The sequence below is a fragment of the Eutrigla gurnardus genome (assembly GCF_963514095.1).
Source record: "Eutrigla gurnardus genome assembly, chromosome: 13".
Lineage (NCBI taxonomy): Eukaryota > Metazoa > Chordata > Actinopteri > Perciformes > Triglidae > Eutrigla > Eutrigla gurnardus.
The window spans coordinates 13,461,811-13,472,857 of NC_139936.1; the positions used below are offsets into that span (position 1 = coordinate 13,461,811).

The 11,047-nt window shown below is 40.1% G+C and overlaps 2 long non-coding RNA genes across 2 annotated transcripts; one reads left to right on the plus strand and one right to left on the minus strand.

Annotated features, from left to right (window-relative positions):
* Nucleotides 1–8,619: 8,619 nt before the first annotated feature.
* On the plus strand, nucleotides 8,620–9,627 carry LOC311023249. The gene is made up of 3 exons (XR_014598201.1): nucleotides 8,620–8,760; nucleotides 9,197–9,295; nucleotides 9,420–9,627. It is a non-coding gene; the product is annotated as an uncharacterized lncRNA (long non-coding RNA).
* Nucleotides 9,628–9,802: 175 nt separating this feature from the next.
* On the minus strand, nucleotides 9,803–10,781 carry LOC311022999. Its single transcript, XR_014598171.1, has 3 exons — nucleotides 10,622–10,781; nucleotides 10,020–10,074; nucleotides 9,803–9,943 (listed from the first exon to the last, which is right to left on the minus strand). It is a non-coding gene; the product is annotated as an uncharacterized lncRNA (long non-coding RNA).
* Nucleotides 10,782–11,047: the final 266 nt, after the last annotated feature.

Below are 11,047 nucleotides of genomic sequence, written 5' to 3' on the forward strand. Positions count from 1 at the left end.
TTTCCCTGATCCCAGGGTGGTGCCCCGTTTATTCATGATTATATCATGATAATATATTAAATATAATTATTAATATCGATAATCATATTGACATTAATAATTAGCTGTTGATAACCAAATCTGCTCCTGCTACAACCCCAACAATTTTTAGTATACCATTGAATAATGACTGAATACATAAGCTTAAGCAACAAAATATTGTTTATTTTTGTTCAACCAAGTCCAACAGACCAGTGCAATTTTTGCCATTAAGTGTAATGTGGCGGTCCTAGGTTTCATGATGCCCTGGGCGAACCTCACCTCCAGCTCCGCGTCTGGTGTGAACTACACTATCGCTTAACAAGGGCGCCGAAAGGAAGCGGGCGCCGAAAGGAAGCGGGCTCCGCTACGCGCCTATTCGCGGCACTTCCGCGGCCGGTGTGAACCAGGCGTAATCGGTCCGCTTGAAACTCATCCAGTGAGAAACGTTCCGCGGTGCAAAAATAAGTGCGATTTAAAATGCGTACATTTTTTATTTTTTTAAATGTTTGTGTAATTAATTAATCTTAATTAACGCGTTAAAGTCCCGGCCCTAATAAAAACAATAAAACCACCAACGTTTTTACCAGATTATTTATCTTTTAAAGTGTTGTGTTAAAAGACTAGTGGGTAGTCTGTTCCACAGCTACAGCACTCCACAGCTACAGTACTCCACTGTCCCTGCATAAACAGCTGGGATAACCGTTTATGTTGTTAAATTAAGTTACTCATGAAACGTGAACTCACAAACACATTTGAGTTTAGGTATTGCGAAATTTCCCAGAAACACTAAATGCCAGTAAAGACACATCCTGTTTGTCCTGTTAAATCTAGTTATGTCAATTGACTGGCCAGCACATCCTTTCATGGAGACGCTGGAGCCAGAGCACTGACATCCTTCGATTTCTGCCTCTCTCTCTCTCTCTCTCTCTCTCTCTCTCTCTCTCTCTCTCTCTCTCTCTCTCTCACTTACACACACACACAGACACACACACACACACAGAGATTCATATAAACATATACAGTACATGGTATTTTATAAAACACAGGGCCTGTGCTCAGATGTTATTGATATGTGTAATCATGGAGTGCCCTACTCTAATGGAGGAAGAGTCAATGCCTCTCAGGAAGTCTGGCCTTTTGAAATGTCACAGACTTTTCAGAGGACTATCCTTTAAAAGATGATTTCAGTCCTCCGTCTTCCTCTTGTCTTTTCGCTTATTTTTCAGTCGATATTCTCTCTTTCTGCACACCAGCTTTCAGTGTTCATTCTCTCTCTTTGAGTCCATCTTTAAGCTTTGAAGAATTTCACATAGGGGTGTGCGATATGACGATATTAGATCGTGAACGATCAAAATGTCTCAAATCGCTCCGCGATGAAGTACTCTATAATCCTCACTCTGAGATTTTTGTTTGGAAGTCTTATTTATCTTTTATATTTGAGACATTTTCCTAACAGAACCTGGGGACCATTGTTGGTAATTTGCATGACAACCCATGTAGTTCACCTATGGCTACAGCTTTTTTTTTTACGTGTTAATGTGTTGTTGGAATCTTTTTGAAATTTTGATTTAAAAATCATACTTTTTAAATACACATAAATAAGAAATACTTGGTCTATGGCATGTTTTGTTTAAATGTAAATTATGTATAACTTTGCACTGCATTCAACAGCATAAAATGTCATCGCATGTACTTAATTGTTTTGGCAGCAACCCATTCAATTTTAATCTGCTTGTGTGCGCACGCGTTCTCCAATCACGTGTGCAGCCAACGGTACTGACTCTGTGTCAAGGCACGATATGCGTTCATGTAAGTTTTTCTTATATTCCTGGAGTAAATATATTTTATATTTTGTTATGATATTTCAGGTAACCAGCAGATGGTAACCTAAATACAGCCTGAGCAAATAACCCCTATATTTTTTCAATTTATTCCCGTTATTTTCCTTTTAATTCCCCATTGCAACCCTTCTGTATGAGAAAAAAGAGCATGATATTCTCACTTTTCAGGTTGGAACCAGCAAATGTTAAGTGTTTTTCCTTAAGAAAGTGATTAATGAGATTTTTTGATTATCAAAATTTGCTGTAACTGTATGTTTTGTTCTCTACATGAGTTATTAGGTAAAGGAAAAAAAACATCATACTTGGGAAACTATATTATTTGGCAGAGTCTCTCTCTTTTGGGATAAGTTTTCCAAGAGTTTGTAGCACACTCCCACCCTGCACCAGTGGGACCCAGCAGATATGAGTCTTATACACTTGACCTTAACATAAAACCTTTAAACACTCAGACAGGGAGTGAAGTGCTTTGCTTCAACAAAGGTCATTCCTGCATTTTTCTCCCAGTCTGGTGCAGTGCTTGGCAGCTAGAAGGAAAAGGGTGAACCTAGCAGTCTCCCACTTTATGACCTCAGGCTCAATACATTCCTGAACAAATATAGCCTTGATCTCTCTTAGCACAACAGTTCTAAGCTTGTGAAAGTGCCTTCACAGATATTAGATTGATAAAAAATATTTATAGAGATGGGTTTTCATTTACAGTTCATCAACTTTGACCTGAACTGTTTAGATATAGATTGTCCTCCAAGAAGAATGAAAAATGATTGGGGGTAGAGGGGGGTAATTATTTAAAAGTGACACCAAGTATGTTTGCATGCACACTGGTACCCCAGTTAGGATCAGATTCTCATGTCCGTAAACCTCATATGCTGCATCAAGTGCTGCATTAATTGAATAGAGGATATAAGGAGGTGGTGGGGTGCTAAATGTACAAAGCCCTGGACTTAAAGGAACAAAAGCACTTTAGTATGCATGTAATTACAGGGAGACAATTTTGCCTGAAAATGTTAAGAAATAGTTCTAAAACAGATTTATAGCATTATATGGTCTGCATGTAAACATGTGTCTGTCGGTGAACCTCATTGGTTTAGGTGTCAACAACATGAAGATAAATTCAGAAATTAATGTATATTCTTGCTCTCTTGGTATTTGAGATTCTGTTGTTTTTGATCCGTAACATTTCTAATCCATTCAACCTGAAATGTGACTTGGTCTTTGATTCAGTCAGGCACACACACCATGCTCCTTGTCATTTGCCTTCCCATCGTTCGCTTGTTTTGTTTCCCAGCAGAAGCAGCGTGATGAGACGAGAACATGCAGTGTCGCTGTTTACAAAAATGACTGCCAACCTGCCAACTGTCCATCAGCTGCCTACATGAATTCTTATTACCCCGGTTCTGTATTCCTGGCTGTCATTTTTCTTTCCATCTCCCGACATAACATGCCTTTCTTCTCTCGTCCGCGTCTCTCTTTTCCTCTCCTCGCTCGTTTCATCAAATCATTCAGCATCAATCTTCCACAGCTATCAGAGATGTCAGCTTTAACCATGCTTCCCTTTCTGCCTATTTATTTCCCCTTTAACTCCTTTGCACTACCTCTCTTCTCCATTTCTTCATCCCACTCTTCATTGCACTGTTTGGAATAAATGCTGCGATGGCCTCAGATCTGGCAATGTATGTTTGTTTGTTGAAAGCATCTCGTTCTCCTTTGCTCATGTTTCCTCCCATCACACTATCACATTTATCTCCATCCACCACTCGTCCCCATCCTCCCTGTGTGTTTCCCTGTCTCCTCTTCTGCCTGTTTAATGTTGTTCCGTCTTCTCTGTGTTCATGTCGTTTATCTTCCTCGTCTTCTCTCTTTTTGGAAAACTTGACTTTTTCCTCTTTTCTTACTTGAGAATAATGTTTCTGGCTATCTGTCAATAATGTTTGTTTGTGTGTGTATATATTTTGAGAACTTCGAAAATCACTAATAAGCAATAGAAATCTGTATCTGTGCTCCATTCTCCTTTCACTACAGTGGCAGTTCAGAGCAATGTGTCTTTCACTTGTCATTAATGATCTCCATGTGGTATGACTGAAAATGTATCACAATATCTGTGGGGGCGTATGCGGTGACTGTAATATATCATGGAATGACAAAATTATATAGGAATACTCAACTCAAATGAGCAATGTAAGGGAACATACAGTGTCTTTAGGCAGCAAAAAATCAAGGTTTTATTTGCTCCAAATAACAATGTAAATGAGGTATAGACCTATAGTATTGGGAGGACTAATCTCCCCCATAATGTAATTTATTCATTCAGAATTAGTAGTTTAGTAACTGTACTACTGAGTAGCCTTTTTTATTTTTCTATCACCTCTTTTCAACATAGCCAAAATATAAATTCGGCCACACTAGCTGCGTGTGCAGCGTTTACAAATAAAAGCCCTCTAGCATCGATTTGGTAACATTCAGATTTAATTCTAAAACATTTGCCGGACAATGTTGAGAAAATGCAGTGTCTTACACAGCTCCATAAATTGTTAATGAGCCCACGCTTCTTAACTTTTTTCGGTGTCAAATAAATATTAACATTTTATAACTAAATAAAATAAAAATTCTGGCCATCATGACACGGTATACAAACTCGATGTAGAATGAAATAGGCCAGCACCAGCAATGCTGTCTGTGTGGACACTACTTGCATCAGTAAGCAAAAATAGATGGAATAAGAGCCTCAGACTACTTTTCCTTTCTGCCAATCTCACGTTACTGAGAAATACTTTAAAGGATGCTCTACGCTGGATTGTGTCGATTACATCTTTTCACGTTATTTGTTGACTCCATCCTTCGAGTTAGCTATGCTAGCTAAATCCCTGGACCTGTAGTTAACGTTGTGACTTCTGCAAAGTTAAAACCATCCTCTTGTGGATCCATTCAGTCCTCTAGCAGAGCGCTGCACATACATCACTGACCCTCTGTCACACATCCACACATCTCTTCGGAACACTGAGATACATAAATTCCCTTTGCTAATAAAACAGGGGATTATACGATTTTTAAGGGCAGGATATCACAATGCTTTTCATGTATGGGTATACCGTGTAATACTAGTATAAACTGCCAGAGTCATGTAGTTTATTGGATGTTGTATCTCCCTTGTACTAGACTGTGTGCTAATTAAAACTGTGACTGTGTTTTTCTCTCCGTCTAGAGAGTTGAAAGACCTTGGTTGCTCAAGTGGTTGAAAGGACCCCTTATATTTTTTTTAATGGACAGGAAACCTGGCTGGTCTCACTAGCTGTCCCCCTCCCCTTCTGGGTAGATAAAGACCTTCATCCCTCTATTTTTCCCCCTGTGGTGGAAAAAATCTAAATGTCACCTACCACATTGAGAGATCCTGAGTCTGCCCACCCCCACAATCTTCGCACACGAATGCCCCACTTTAAAAACATTGAAGCCCGGCTCACACTAAATATAAATGTTTTGATCCATACAAAATGCCTTCTATGGAAAGAGAAGCAATGTATTGCTTGTTTCGCTACCTGTCTCTTCTCAAAAGTGATGCTTCATCAGCTTGCTCTGGCAGAACCCAGTTCACTGAGTTTTAATTTCCCCAGATCCTCCACCATTTAAATTCTCATGTAGCCTGTTGACAGTCTTAATTTGCCAGAACAGAGTTTTCACTGAATGTGAAGCAGAGACGCTCTTTGCTATGTTTTTCAAAAGCCACACAATAGCAATTTGAAAGACTTGCGTCATCATAATCTGTGCCATTGTTACAACTTGTTTCAAAGTTGTTGTTAGCAGCCACAACAGCCACAATTTTGAGAGTAAGATCCAGTTTTAAAAATACTGGAAATTCAATTTAATTTGGATAGTGAACAATTTGAGAAGAATATGTAAATTGTAGCATTTAGAGCGAGTCATTTCTTATTCAGAGTTTATAGTCGATGCTGCATTGGTCACACATACATCCATAGGCCTTATAAAAAACGGATCTTGGTGCTCTTCCTCCAGTTCTTTTCTCATCACATAACTCCAAAATCAATTAAAAACCAATAAAGCAGGATGTTCAGAGTGGTTGCCCATTTGTATGTGTACAGTTGCCATTGCCACCATTGTTGTGGGCTAACTTCCATATTAACTAAACCAATTTGAGGCAGACTCACAGGGTTTTGCAGTAACAACTACAACAATCAGTTGTAATGTTACAAAGTGCCAGAGTAAATGAGTAAAATTTAAACTTAACGCTTCATCCATGCACTCTTCTCACAGTGCAGAAATGCACATACACTATATTGCCAAAAGTATTCACTCACCCATCCAAATAATTGAATCGGTGAAAGAATGGGTTGCTCTCAGGAGCTCAGTGAATTCCAGCGTGGTACTGTGATAGAATGCTACCTGTGCAACAAGTTCAGTCGTGAAATGTCCTCTCTCCTAAATATTCCACAGTCAACTGTCAGCGGTTGCGTACGCATGCTTCAGAGTTTGCTCACACACACTTTCCCATCAAGTTTAGTTTTTATAGATCACAACCTTTACATGGAAAGTGACATGCACAATTCCAGCCCTGTTTTGTGTGTACACAAGCTTTGTAAATGACGTGTCCTCACCATAAAAACAATTTATAAACGCCATTTCCTTTTATACTGGTCATATGACCACTGGAACAGTTCAATGTCCCCACTCCTCCTATTCTAATTTCATGGTAAGCAATCTGTCACAAGCAGCAATAAGATGATCCCAGCTGTCAGTCAGGTACAATGGTGTACCGAAGAGATGGTGTGATTTTATGCTTTCTGGCATGTACAGACCAAAAAGAGATTAATACCGTTAAAAAAAATGGTTACACAATGTAGTGATGTAAAAAAAAAACCCAGATTCAAACGATTGAATGCATGTGATAGGAGTGTGGCCAAGAGTTGAATCCATAACTTTCCCACACATTGTTTATAAAGAAACATTATAAAGCTCACAATGTCCATTGTGTCCATACCCCAAATCTAGTAATGTAACTAACTTGTTTTGATGAGATCAGGTAATTTTTTTTAGTTTAGCAGGTACTATAAAGATCATCCCCAAGTGCAAAAAAACAAATTTTATTTACATTTATACATAAATTAACCATTCGGCTTGAAACAATAGAACCTGATGGGTTTAAATGGACACCTTGACACCAGGCGATTACCATTTCTGTCCTGTCCTGATTAATTGCATGATGAAATGCTCTCCTCCAACTCTGGTTTAAAGCTTGACAGTTTGTTTGATGTGTATGACTTTCCCTTGTTCTCTGTTGGATCTCGTCCGTTGCTGTGCTCTGTGACTCCTGGACAGGGTGGGAGTGCTACTCATCACAGATAGGCAAAAATAAAAAAGATCGCTTCTGTTTAAGCTGGGAGCTCGTGCCCAGCTTTCTCGGCTGCTAATTGCCTTGTTTCCCATCTGGAATAACTGGCATTAGTCGCGCTCTTTCTCTTCTTTACCCTTTCCCCAGTTCTTTGTTAGTGCATGACTCTTCTATCTATCAAATAAACAACCATTAGTCTATTAGCACTAGTAACTGCTGCATGTTCCGAAAGTAAGGTTTTTGACATTGACATTTGTAATATCATAGATAAAACCCAGACCTATAGTCCCTGCTCAATAGTACATTGAACGGTTCATGTTCTGCTGCTGATGGCTTTACTCTGCTGAACATTGTGAGTGCAGAGCCTTCATTCTGTGACACCACTGAAACCATGAGAGGATTGAGTGATTCTGTACTTTTAATTTTTCAGTTCAATTCAATTTTATATATAGGGCCCCAAAATTTGCGTCAGAGGGCTTTACAATCTGTACAGCATACAACATCCCCTGTCCTGGGACCTTCCATCAAATAAGGAAAAACTCCCTAAAAAAACAACAACTTTTTAATAGGGGGAAAAGGAAGAAACCTCGGGGAACAACAACTTTTATAACTCAAACGGATGTCATTTCTTTGGCTGATTGCATCATGTCAATTTCATAACTCCCATTCTCCAGTTGAAGTTCATTCATATCAAATCAACAATTAATGCTTGTTCAAATCTATTTACATTTACATTTAGGTCATTGATGTACAAGATCTTCACCATATGAATGAAATAGCTTGTAAAAAATAAGGTCTGTAACATTTAATAGGACACAGCTGTTATTTCAATGTGTCAGATACATATTTAATCTACTGAGGTAAATATAAGGATCGGGTCACACTTGGTCTTGGCAAATAATTAAAAGATTATGATGTGAATCAGGGTCAAACGAACTTGATGTTTCCTCCAGTGACAGGGATTTTAAACATACAAGATTATATGTAGGTTGTTTGACTCACTTAAAGGGGCCCTATTATGAAAAATCGACTTTTCCATGTTTTTCAACCCTTAAATGGGTCCCTGGGGTGTCAATAAGTCCCCACAGTATCAGAAAAGACCACCATCTCCCTGTTTCACTTTCTCAGTTTGAAAGAAATCCTCCCGATAAACGAACGGTTTGCAGAATGTCCACTAAATGACGTCAGCACCGAATTTTCCTGTGCCTTATATGGGTCATCTCGGCTCATTAGAATCGCTCCACCTGTGTGGTCCCGCCCACATAATTCCCAAACCTGTTGCTGTCAGTGTGATGTACATACAAACCAGTGGACCAAAATGCCAAAATCAACGGAAAGCGAGTTGGCAGTCCAATTGCTGATATTTACTGGCATCGTCGGAGCATCTACGATGGAAATGTGCGCACACGCGTCCGTAAATGTGTGTTTGTGTGTGAGACGCACTTCACCGACAGGAGCTTTGACAACATGGGTCGCTACAGCTCAGGATATGCCTCTAACCTGAGGCTAAAGTTTGGATCAGTACCGACAGTCCGAGAGCCAACCACAGACACCGAAGCGGTAAGTTTCTAAATATTATGTAATATGCCGTGTTACCGTTTACCGTTTCTTTCTTAGCATTGGTGTGTTAGCATTGGCGTGTTGCGCTAAAGTTAGCATTGGCGTGTTGCGTTAAAAGCTTACATTGTATTGATATTGAGGACCGTTAACGATACGTAGTACTGCGGGGGCCCAAACCTGTAAAATAACGCTAGACATCAGTTTGCTTGGGAACGTTTTGTAGCTTGAATGTGGCCGCAAGAGCAGCTGATCTGTTTGTTTATACACGCCGCTGCAAAGACGACGTCACCAAACGTTTGTTTTTGCACCGCTAACGAAGGATTTTACGAGCTATTGGCGCGTCACAACATCAGTTATAGTGAAATAGTAACGTGTTCCACATTTCAGATGTAGTTGTAAACTCTAACTGTCTGTCTGACTGTCTGTCTGCTTACAGAGCAGCAGCTCACATCAGCGTCCCACAGCGACCCACCACAGCAGCTACTGTTGGCACTCACCTGTCTAGGAGGACTACAGGCTCCTTACCCAGGTAAAGGTGTGTAGCCTGACATATAGCCTACTTGAGATCAGGTTTAACAGCAACTACTAGTAGTTGTGCAGATGTGTGTTTCTATTATGTGATATCATGGGTTTCATTCCTCCATACAACTCTGTTACAGCTACTGTGTCCTGCAAGGACTTTGGTGTTGGCACAGCCATGGTTCCAGACCCGTTTCACAACCACTCCAATAAGGAGACCATCACAGAGAGCTCGCCTGGACCCGGTAGAGGAGGAGGATACTTTGGAGGGCAGCTCTTCCTTGACTTCAGAAGAGCTTGATATGACCCTGCAGAGTCGGCCACAAACAGTTTGCGTTTGTGTTCTGATATAACTGTGAACTTCAACTGCTGATTAATTTGACAATAAAGTCTTTACAGTAATTGTATGTGTCATGGTTAATATTACTGAAGTAATGGTCAGGAAGACTGCACAATATGTTGCATAGAGGGATTTATTTTTTATAAAACACAATTGATGAACAAACAACAGACTGCTGTATTCCTCTTACGTGTAAAGCACCATAACCAGCTGTATATATATTTCATGCGTTTTGGAGAGAGAACATTCAGGCAGATGGTTCCAACCAGGATGTCCCACCATGCAAGCCTCTTCCTCCTCCAGCTGCTGCATCCGTCTTCTTACCTAGTGTGAATCATGATCATCTTCATGTTATGTGAATAATAATCAACAGACAACTTGGTGTAACAGACAGTTTTACCCGTGGTGTCTCCATGCAGCAGACATGTTCGGTGTCTGAAGGCCCACTTAGTCACCTAGATGAATATAGTACAGAATTTGAGCATTTCAACAACACATCTTGTTAATATGGTAACCTGACGGACTTTGCTGACAAGCTGAGGTGTAAACTTCATGTTTGAATTTTGTAACAGTAAGTTTAGCATGTAATGTTGAGATGGAGCACAATCACGTTATAAAACACAGCACACGGCCTATAATTCACAATTCAGCACATAATTCTGGAGGACGACATACTGACCAAATCCTGTTGCTTGTATATCTTTATATGTAGAGGATCAAGTTTTTAATCCCGTTAATGTGATGTAAACAAACATACAGGACGCTGTTTTCATCGGGTTTTCATCCGTTTAAATATAATGTTACGTCCCCATTTGGAAAACATGCAACTGTGAACTGTCAACAACAAAGCACTACTAACGATATGAATTGTTGCCGAAATAGCTCACAGACACGTTACTTATAGAGCGAAGAACGCAACATCAGCGTCATTGTGCTTAGCGCTAGCTACGCTAACACACATCGAGTTACCGTCTAAAATGTTACACAGACATGTTAACTAACCATTCAGAAACGTCCTGCTGCGTCCGCGGCGTAGAACTTCTACAGGAGCTGGTCCTGGTTCTGGGTCGGAGTCCGGTCGGAGTTCGGCTGGACCGCTGTTAGTTTGTAGCGTAGAACCATAACCATGGCAACAAGCTGGACGCCGAAAGCAAGGGGCGGAGAGACACAACCACTTCCTCAGTAGGAGCGGGGTCAGGGGTCATCTCATTAGCATAAGGCTACACCCCGACAGAATCACCCGTTTGAAAAAGTGGGGTAAAAAAGCTGAAAATGAGGAGTGTGATCCACTCCGAAATACATGTTCCGATTGTTTTTTCCAGTTGCGGAATTCAAAGACCAGGTTTGGAGACATCAATAACTTATATTAACTTGTGGAAAAATAGCATAATAGGGCCCCTTTAACAACATTTTTAATTGAACTGATGT